General features: G+C 39.8%; 1 protein-coding gene across 4 annotated transcripts in view; it reads right to left on the reverse strand.

Annotated features, from left to right (window-relative positions):
• LOC143025580 (uncharacterized) overlaps positions 1-10000 on the reverse strand; it is a 136995-nt gene that overhangs the window by 96284 nt on the left and 30711 nt on the right. For all 4 annotated transcript variants that reach the window (XR_012966411.1, XR_012966412.1, XM_076185470.1 and 1 more), the window contains exon 2: positions 9770-9811. The gene's annotated coding sequence lies outside the window, so the exon portion shown is untranslated. The remainder of the gene's footprint in view (positions 1-9769; positions 9812-10000) is intronic.

The raw sequence follows: 10000 nt of genomic DNA on the forward strand, positions 1-10000 counted from the left end.
CAGTATGGAAAGCCTCTTTCACGGCTAGATTTTGCAGTTACCTAAAGGACAAGAACTTAATACTGGCAACATATCTTGATCAAAGATTCAAGACTACTTTCTTAGAAAGTAACTACCAAGGAATGCCTAATGAAGAGGCTATTGCGGTTTAGTTCACCGAAGAAAGTCAAAATATTTGTACTATAACTGAAGGAAATTTTGACGCCTCTCCTGAAATACCACAAGGCATAGACTCATATTATGTGTCTGAAGAGAAAAGGGATAATGAAAGTGACTTTACCTTCAGCTTTGAAAAATGCTTCTCTGAATTAAAGAAAAAGGGACAAGAAAAAATGGAGCTAACGCCTACCAAAGGATGTGATAATGCAAGTAGCAAAACTAGGAACAAAAGAATTTTAATAGAACATGAAATGTCCAAATATATATTTTTTGAAGAATATAGAAAATGATGAGAATCCTTTGCAGTGGTGGAGATTAAATAAAAAGTAATTTCCTATCATGGCATTTTTTGGCAGGAAATATTTGTCTGCACCTCCCTCTTCTGTTGAAAGCGAAAGATTATCTGTTGTTGCATGGACTATTTACTCGCCGAAAAGAAATCGACTGAAAGGTGAGATGCTAATGTTCTTACATTACCATCTAAGAATATTGGGACTTGGATATGAATAAGTACCTTCAAGGAATTTACTTAAATATTTTTTCTAAACTTTTACCCTTTTCATTTCATTTAATAAGAAACTTTTTTCTTTTTTGCTATAACAAAACCATTTATGTTCCTTCTGAATGCATAATTAATAAAAGTAATTTGTCCAAAAAGTATTTGTTTCTTAAACCAGCTTCAGAGTCTGAAAATAATCATGAATTCATTGCAGGTATCGGAATCGGAATTTTAATGAGGTATCGGGACTCGTATCGGAATCGTTATAAAATTTGGTATCGTCCCGTCACTAATATATATATATATATATATATATATATATATATATATATATATATATATATATATATATTGTATGTATAAATACACACACGTGTGTGTGTGTGTGTGTGTGTGTGTGTGTGTGTGTGTGTGTGTGTGTGTGTGTGTGTGTGTGTGTGTGTGTGTGTGTGTGTGTGTGTGTGTGTGTGTATGTGTGTGCGCGCCTGCGCGCGCGTGTGTTCGTGTGTTCGAGTGTTCGTGTGTCCGTGTGTTCGTTCCTTCGCATTCTGGCCCCAAACGTCGTACGTTGCGACCTTGACACAGTTTCGGAGAAGCGAGACGTGCGTACGAACGCACACGCGTCTACACTTGTTGGGGAGGTACACCAGTACTACACCATACTTCCCTTCCTCCGTAGCGATAGAGGATGAAGGGGAGTGAGAACACACGGACCGTGTTTCTACGATGCATCACGAACGTGATAACAGTGAGGCTGTTCTTTTGTATCAACTGACCGATGCTCACCACGCTGTCTCTCGAGGTAAAAGGGCTATTTTTAGACGCGGTCTTGCCCGGGCCGAAATTCCCGCAACGTTTCCAAGTGATGAGGAACCAGTTACCTCGAAGCGGAAGACTCGACTTCCGCTTTTCGAAGATATAAAACTCTACAACTTATGTAATCCGTGACTAATGGACCGTTTGCTGGCCTGATTTCGACCCACATAAGGACCAACAAGTATTGATTAATTGCATTCACGTTTGTCGTCGGCCTGGCCCCCCGTTAGGTTACATGACGTCAACAAGGAGAGTGAACGAAACTAACTGGTGCACCAGGGCTTTTTTTTTTTTTTATTTCGTGTCAAAATTGTATTTAAAAAATAATACTTCTGGAGGACAGAATAAAAATTCGTGGACCTCATGTCGAAATAGCAGCTGTCTGTATCTAAATAATAATAATAATAATAATGATAATGGTATTGATAATAATAATAATAATGATAATGATAATAATAACACCATTAATGATAATGACAACAATAATAATAATAATAATAATAATAATAATAATAATAATAATAATAATAATAGTTGATGATGATGATGATGATGATGATGATGATGATGATGATGATGATGATGATGATGATGATGATGATGATGATGATGATGATGATGATGATGATGATGATGATGATGATGATAACAATAATAATAGCAGTGATAATAATATTAATAATGATAATTGTATTATCGATTATAATGATCAAATAAATAATAAAATTTATATATAAACAATTAAGGTTATAATAAGGATTATAGTACCTGATTTGGTAAACAACCTACTGCAGATTACAATGACGAAGACAAAATATTGTTGTAATTCTTATTATCATTTTCATTATAACTACATTATCATTATTTTCATTATTATTATTATTGTTATTATTACTATTATTATTATTATTATTATTATTATTATTATTATTATTATTATTATCATTACTATTATTATTATTATTATTACTATTATTATTATTAATGTCATTATCATCATTACTTTATTCGAAAATTAAGGCAAATTCAGCCTTTGTAAGAAAATACTTTATGCAAATATTTTCTTTTTGGTTATGTTACAATAAATCTGCTCTAGATCTCTTCTACCAAAGTAGGTCCACGCTCAGTTGCATGAGTGGCAGTCAAATTGCACCTGTGTATAAGTAATTGAGAAGTAACACCCTGTCATTTTCATCCATAAGTATATACAAACATACACACACACACACACACACACACGCACGCACACACACACACACACACACACACACACACACACACACACACATATATATATATGTGTGTGTGTGTGTGTGTGTGTGTGTGTGTGTGTGTGTGTGTGTGTGTGTGTGTGTGTGTGTGTGTGTGTGTGTGTGTGTGTGTGTGTGTGTGTTTACCTAATTGTAGTGTATAGGAAATGAGCAACGCTCACTGGGTCCCGTCTCCTATTTTCTAATTTTCTAACATACCTAGACTCAAAATCATGTACGGTTCCAACTTGATCTATGTGTGTGTGTGTGTGTGTGTGTGTGTGTGTGTGTGTGTGTGTGTGTGTGTGTGTGTGTGTGTGTGTGTGTGTGTGTGTGTGTGTGTGTGTGTGTGTGTGTGTGTGTGTGTGTGTTTGTGTGTGTGTTACATGCTTGTGTTATATGTACATACCATCTCAATAATAACCTATCAATCCACGCATGATACGCCAGTTTCAAATTACGAGGCACTAGCCAAGAGACCACGAGGTAAGGCAGCGTGCAAGAATGATAACGACGTTGCAAAACAATGCAACTTGCAAGGAGACCATGGCCGAGTTCCTGTGGTGTTGGCATTTGTGTGAATCAGCCCCAAAGTCCCCGGGATCGATTTCGTGTAAACAGTATTCACAGACCAAAGGGCAGCTCACTTTCTTCTCCCCCTAACCCAATGTGCTCGAATAGCCGCTAGCCAGGGCGAGAACGAACGGAAATCATCGGAGGCCGTTGAGAATCGAACTCGGGCTAAAGGGTCTACGGTAGGTAATCGAAAATAATCGGATATTTCTAGATTCGAAACAAGGATATTATCTAATATCATACTAGAATATTACAAAGTATTTCTGATATCCAAGATCGTCTAGATTTAAGAACTTTTTGCTACGAATACTTGAAAGTTCCACGTTTTAGAAATCATGTTTAAATTTGCCGAAAGTATCACATCGTCTTCTCCATTTCTACGGACACGTGTGTGTGTGTGTGTGTGTGTGTGTGTGTGTGTGTGTGTGTGTGTGTGTGTGTGTGTGTGTGTGTGTGTGTGTGTGTGTGTGTGTGTGTGTGTGTGTGTGTGTGTGTGTGTGTGTGTGTGTGTGTGTGTGTGTGTGTGTGTGTGTGTGTGTGTGTGTGTGTGTGTGTGTGTGTGTGTGCGTGCGTGTGTGTGTGTATGTGTATGTGTTTATAGACGAGACGGTTATGTCATAAATCCCTCAAACTCGTCTTGCGAGCGTGGCTAAGACGGTATTTGCCGACTACGACACTTTGCCCTCACCTGACCTGAGATCCTCTCTTCTACCAAAATAAACCTTAGCTTAAAAAAAAAAAAATTGTTGTACAGGTGTAAAGACTAATGACGTCATACCGCCCTAAGATGAAGAGCCTACGCCAAGAAGTGCTGAGGAGCTAATGGGTATCGGAAAAAAGTGCGGGATTCGAACCTAGTGTTACCCTTGTTACCTCCATTGTTGTTACTGTTTACTACTCCTTCTACTGTTCCCTTCTACGATCCCGTTTCACTTCCAACTTTCTTTTCATCACTGTCTTTATGTTGGTTAGTCACTTACAATATTTTCTGTAGAAAGACCCTTTGCTTCCGATCATCTTACTTAGTCAAGTTCCATTACTCAGTAAAAGAAGGAGAATTAAACTGAACTTAAACTTTTCTTCATTTTCTTTACTAATTCTTCTACAACGTTATTGTCTTAGGTACACCAGCGGAATCCCTTCCGGAATCTTCAATTTGATCACTAGGTCAGTTCACATTGACGTCATGATTTCTTTAGTCCAATGATCTTTACTCTTACATCTAAGTGCCTCCCCTAAGGGCGTGACTTTACTCTCGTGAACCAATCAAATTTTCTCCTCCTCCACCCTTTCTCCAATCAGAAAGACTGTTACAAATGCCTTAAGCAATACTGCTTACTCAAGCAATCTCGAAATCATCACTGGCTCAGTTTCAATATTGTTACATCAACATAATACAACAATGAAATCGGGTCCCTAGCGATTGTTTATAAACTTTAGACGAGGAGCGATATTATGCAGGGCCTTCGCCTAGACTGTAGTTTACCAAACATCAAACTCATAAAAACGAAATTCTCGCCACCTACCCCTCTATCTACCTTTATCTACCAACCTCTTATATACATATATACATACATATATATATATATATATATATGTGTGTGTGTGTGTGTGTGTGTGTGTGTGTGTGTGTGTGTGTGTGTGTGTGTGTGTGTGTGGGTGTGTGTGTGTGTGTGTGTAAAAGCTAAAAATTAATGAAAATAATAAAAATAAAAATAATCTATGATCTAAGGGGAATCAATCGAATATTGTCTTTATTATTCAAAGCACAAACGAATGCCACCCTCACACCAATCAAATCGTCAAACATCAGCCAGAATAAAAACCATAAAGAGGTGAGAATACATTATTACGCTAAGCGTCCGTCCCCGTAACGATACCGCTATGAATAGTAACAGCCTGACATCACCGCTCGGAGTTTGTGAGATCAGACGAAGCACTTGTGTGACGTCACAGTGTGACGTCACCCAAAGATTCTCGAGAGACTTCTGTTAGTAAAAATACTTAAGTTTCATAAGAGTATAAAAAACAGTGGATATATATATATTTATATATATATATATATATATATATATATATGCATATATATAAAGATATGTACCTATATATATATACATAAATAAGTATATATATATATATATATATATATATATATATACATTTTTTTTTTTTTTTTTTTTTTTTTTGTGCCGCTTCCGGCGTGTAATCTACTTATGTGCGTGGGGCACTGTCTCCCCACGGGCCAGACTCCCACAGCATTCTTTTATAATCGGGGGGTTGTCTCTACTCGAAGGAGAACGCTAATCAATTCTAATTTCCAATCTCCTTCATCATCTCTACAATTAGGTAAATACAGATAGGTAGGTAAACACACACACACACACACACACGTATATATATATATATATATATATGTGTGTGTGTGTGTGTGTGTGTGTGTGTGTGTGTGTGTGTGTGTGTGTGTGTGTGTGTGTGTGTGTGTGTGTGTATTCACTTGGTCTTTGGATCACGTGTTGGACTCGTGATCGACAGCTATTTCCCTCCTATGGGTAATGCTATGACCTTGCACACACACACACACACCCAACTCCCCGCCCACGAGAGTCAGAGTAACGACCCGAAGCGCAGCGGTACCGAAATAATTTCGGCCCTGGGCAGGATTCGAACCAAGAACTGCGGGCCACTATGGTGGCAGTTCAGCGCTCTGCCAACTACGCTACCGAGTAGTGTGTGTGTGTGTGTGTGTGTGTGTGTGTGTGTGTGTGTGTGTGTGTGTGTGTGTGTGTGTGTGTGTGTGTGTGTGTGTGTGTGTGTGTGTGTGTGTGTGTGTGTGTAAATACGTATATATACTGTAATATATTAATAGAAAGTACCGTAAATTCCATTGTGTACTACAATCAAAATGTGACTCTGTTCAGGGTATGTACATATGTAAGTAGGTGACACAACGTAGGTCTGAACAAGAACAGGACAATTCACTTCGTAGAGAGGTTTTCAGTGCTCTCCCAAATTAGCGCGATGACTCAATCGGCTGCCCCGCCTCCTCGTGACGTCATAACACTTTCTCTCTGAAGTGAGCTGACCTGCTCCCGTTCAGACCTTAGATGAAACCTTTGGCCACCTGGGCACTGGGGGAATTCTTCTTAAGGCGAATCACATGAGTGAATGAACGCGAGAATGGAGGAGGGCAGGAGGAGGAGGAGGAGGAGGAGGAGGAGGAGGAGAGGTGTAGGAGGAGGAGGGGGAGTATGGGGAGGAGGGGAGGAGTGGGGTAGGAGGGGAGGAGGAGGATGGAGGGGAGGAGGAGGATGGAGGGGAGGAGGAAGATGAGGGGAGGATGGGAGGAGGGGGAGCATGGGGGAGGAGGGTGAGAGGTAGGAGAGGTAGGAGAGGGAGAGGATGGAGGTGGAGGAGGGGAAGAGAGGGGAGGAGAGGGGAAGAGAGGGTTTGAGGGTGTGGAGGGGGAGAAAGGAGAGGGGGGGAGGAGAGGGAGGATGGGGAGGAGGGAGGAAGGGGAGGAGGGAGAAGGGAGGAAGGGGAAGGAGGGGGGAGAGGGAGGAGGGGGAGGAGTGGGGAGGGAAACAGGGGAGGAGGGGGAGAAGAGGGAGGGGGAGAGGAGGGGGAGAAGGGGAGGAGGGGGAGGAGGGGAGGAGGGGAGGAGGTGAGGAGGGGGAGGAGAGGGGAGGGGGAGGGGGAGGAGGGGGAGGGGGAGGAGGGAGGAGGGGAGAGGGGTAATGGACTCACTTGCCTTGCCCACAACAAAGCGTGTGGTAGTGCAAGTTGCGATGCAAATGCTGAGACAGAGAAGAAAGAGGGAGAGGAAATGATGGAGGAGATGGAGAAGGAAAAAGAGAGAGGACCGAGGAGGTGAAGGAAAAGGAGGAGGACAAGGAAAAAGAGGAGGAGGAGGAGGAGGAGAAGGAGGAGAGGGAAGAGAAGGAGAAGATAAAGGAGGAAAATAAGGAAATGAAAGGCAACACACACACACACACGCACACATACATACACACACACACACACATACATACATACACACACACACACACACACACACACACACACACACACACACACACAACCCATCAATTAATCAATTTCAACCACCAGTGAAATAGAAAATTATTTTAACACTTCCTGACCGCCGTGTCAATCAGGGAAATTGTATCCTACAAGTGAGAGAGGTCGGCACCTCTAATCCCGGTCCTAGCAAGATTAGAGGACCGTTTGGTCTATGGCTTAGCCAACCTTCAGCTAAGTAATTAAATTATTTGACGTCCTTTTCTAAGTATATATATATATATATATATATAATATATATATATATATATATATATATATATATATATATATATATATATATATATATATATTTGTTTATTTATTTATCCACCAAAATTCACTTTCGAGAAACTCGAGGAGGCCAACATGCAGAACCTGAAATGTGGTACAGCCAAGGACTCGAGCCTGCGCTAGCACGTGACAAGTGATGGTGACTTAACCGATTGCGCCATCAAGATGTGTATATATATATATATATACTGTATATATATATATATATATATATATATATGTATATATATATATATATACTGTATATATATATATATATATATATATATATGTATATATATATATAACAATCCATAGTACATGGAGAGTTGCTTATAGCTAAGTCTTTTGCAGTTGTAAGTTATACGACTTCGCGTACTCATCGTAAGAAATGAGTCATATTTGTTTACATCGTAAATCTACGATATCAGGGATACGATAGTCAATACTTGTACAGGATCACGTTCTTTTAACGTAAGATGAATGACGTCGTAGATTTGCGATCTGTACTAGAGAGGCTTAGGCACCTTAATTTACACTCTGGAAAGACGCAGAGTGCGGGGTAATCTAATAGAGGTGTTCAGGTGGATCAAAGGCTTTAACAAGAGTGATGCAAACAAGGTCATCATATTAAAACAACATGGCAGGACCCGCAGTAATGGATTTAAAATGGACAAATTTAGATTTAAGAAGGAAATAGGAAAAATTGGATTACTAATAGGGTGGTCAACAAATGGAATAGACTTAGTAACCATGTAGTGAGCGCTGAAACTATCAGTTGTTTTAAGAAACGTTTAGACGACTTTATGGATGGGGATGACAGGTGGTGATGGACTTGGAGCTACCTAGTGTAGGCCTCATGGTCTCTTGCAGTCTCATTCTTATGCTCTTATAAGAACATAAGAATGAAGGAGACTGCAAGAGACCATAAGGCCTACACTAGGCAGCTCCGTATCCATCACCACCTGTCATCCCCATCCATAAAGTTGTCTAATCGTTTCTTGAAACAACTGATAGTTTCAGCGCTTACTACATGGTTACTAAGTCTATTCCATTCGTCGACCACCCTATTAGTAAACCAATTCTTGCCTATTTCCTTCTTAAATCTAAATTTGTCCAGTTTAAATCCTGTTGTTTTAATATGATGACCTTGTTTGCATCACCCTTGTTAAAGCCTTTGATCCACTTGAACACCTCTATTAGATCACTCGCACTCTGCGTCTTATAAGAACATAAGAATGAAGGAGACTGCAGGAGACCATAAGGCCTACACTAGGCAGCTCCGTATCCATCACCCCCTGTCATCCCCATCCATAAAGTTGTCTAATCGTTTGTTGAAACAACTGATAGTTTCAGCGCTTACTACATGGTTACTAAGTCTATTCCATTCGTCGACCACCCTATTAGTAAACCAATTCTTGCCTATTTCCTTCTTAAATCTAAATTTCTCCAGTTTAAATCCTGTTGTTTTAATATGATGACCTTGTTTGCATCACCCTTGTTAAAGCCTTTGATCCACTTGAACACCTCTATTAGATCACCCGGCACTCTGCGTCTTTCTAGAGAGTGTAAGTTAAGGTGCCAAAGCCTCTCTTCGTATGGCAAATTTCTGAGTCCATGTATCATTTTGGTCATTCTTCTCTGTACTGATTCTAGTGAATTGATGTCCATTCTGTAGGACGGAGACCAAAACTGTACCGCATAGTCAAGGATGGGTCTAACTATCGCTAGATAGAGTTTGATAATTACCTCTACACTTCTATTCGTTATCGTCCTAGCAATGAAACCTAATGCTCTGTTAGCTTTATTCCTGGCGCTAATGCACTGTTTCCTGGTTTTAAGGTCCGGACTCACTAGAACTCCCAAGTCTCTCTCGCACTCAGTTTCCTCTAAAAGCGTGTTATCTAAGCTGTATCTATTTTCGGGGTTGTGTAGCCCTACGTTTAACACGCTACACTTAGAGATATTGACACTATATATAATGCGGTTTTCTTATAATGAAAAAGACCCCTCTTTACACCAAAGCTGTTTGAGTACCATAACACTAAAGGTAAACGTTCATGGTGTCCGAAAAAAAATAAAAGAATTAGATATAAAGTGAAAATAGATTGGGCTCAAATTAAGTCTTGTTTCGACCTACCTGAAGTGATGATTCAGGAGTGACGACCGAAAAGGAGGACGACTGTGGGAAAGAAAATAAAAAATCAGTTGCATAGTTGAACACACACACGCACACACATTATTACTATTATCATTATTATCATTATTACTATTGTTGTTATTGAGTAATAGTAGTAGTAATAGAAGTAGTAGTAGTGGTAGTAGTAGTGATAGTAGTAGTGGCAGTAGGAGTGATAGTAGAAGTAGCAAT

Source organism: Oratosquilla oratoria, chromosome 5, assembly GCF_046742065.1.
Source record: "Oratosquilla oratoria isolate Oo_2021 chromosome 5, ASM4674206v1, whole genome shotgun sequence".
Lineage (NCBI taxonomy): Eukaryota > Metazoa > Arthropoda > Malacostraca > Stomatopoda > Squillidae > Oratosquilla > Oratosquilla oratoria.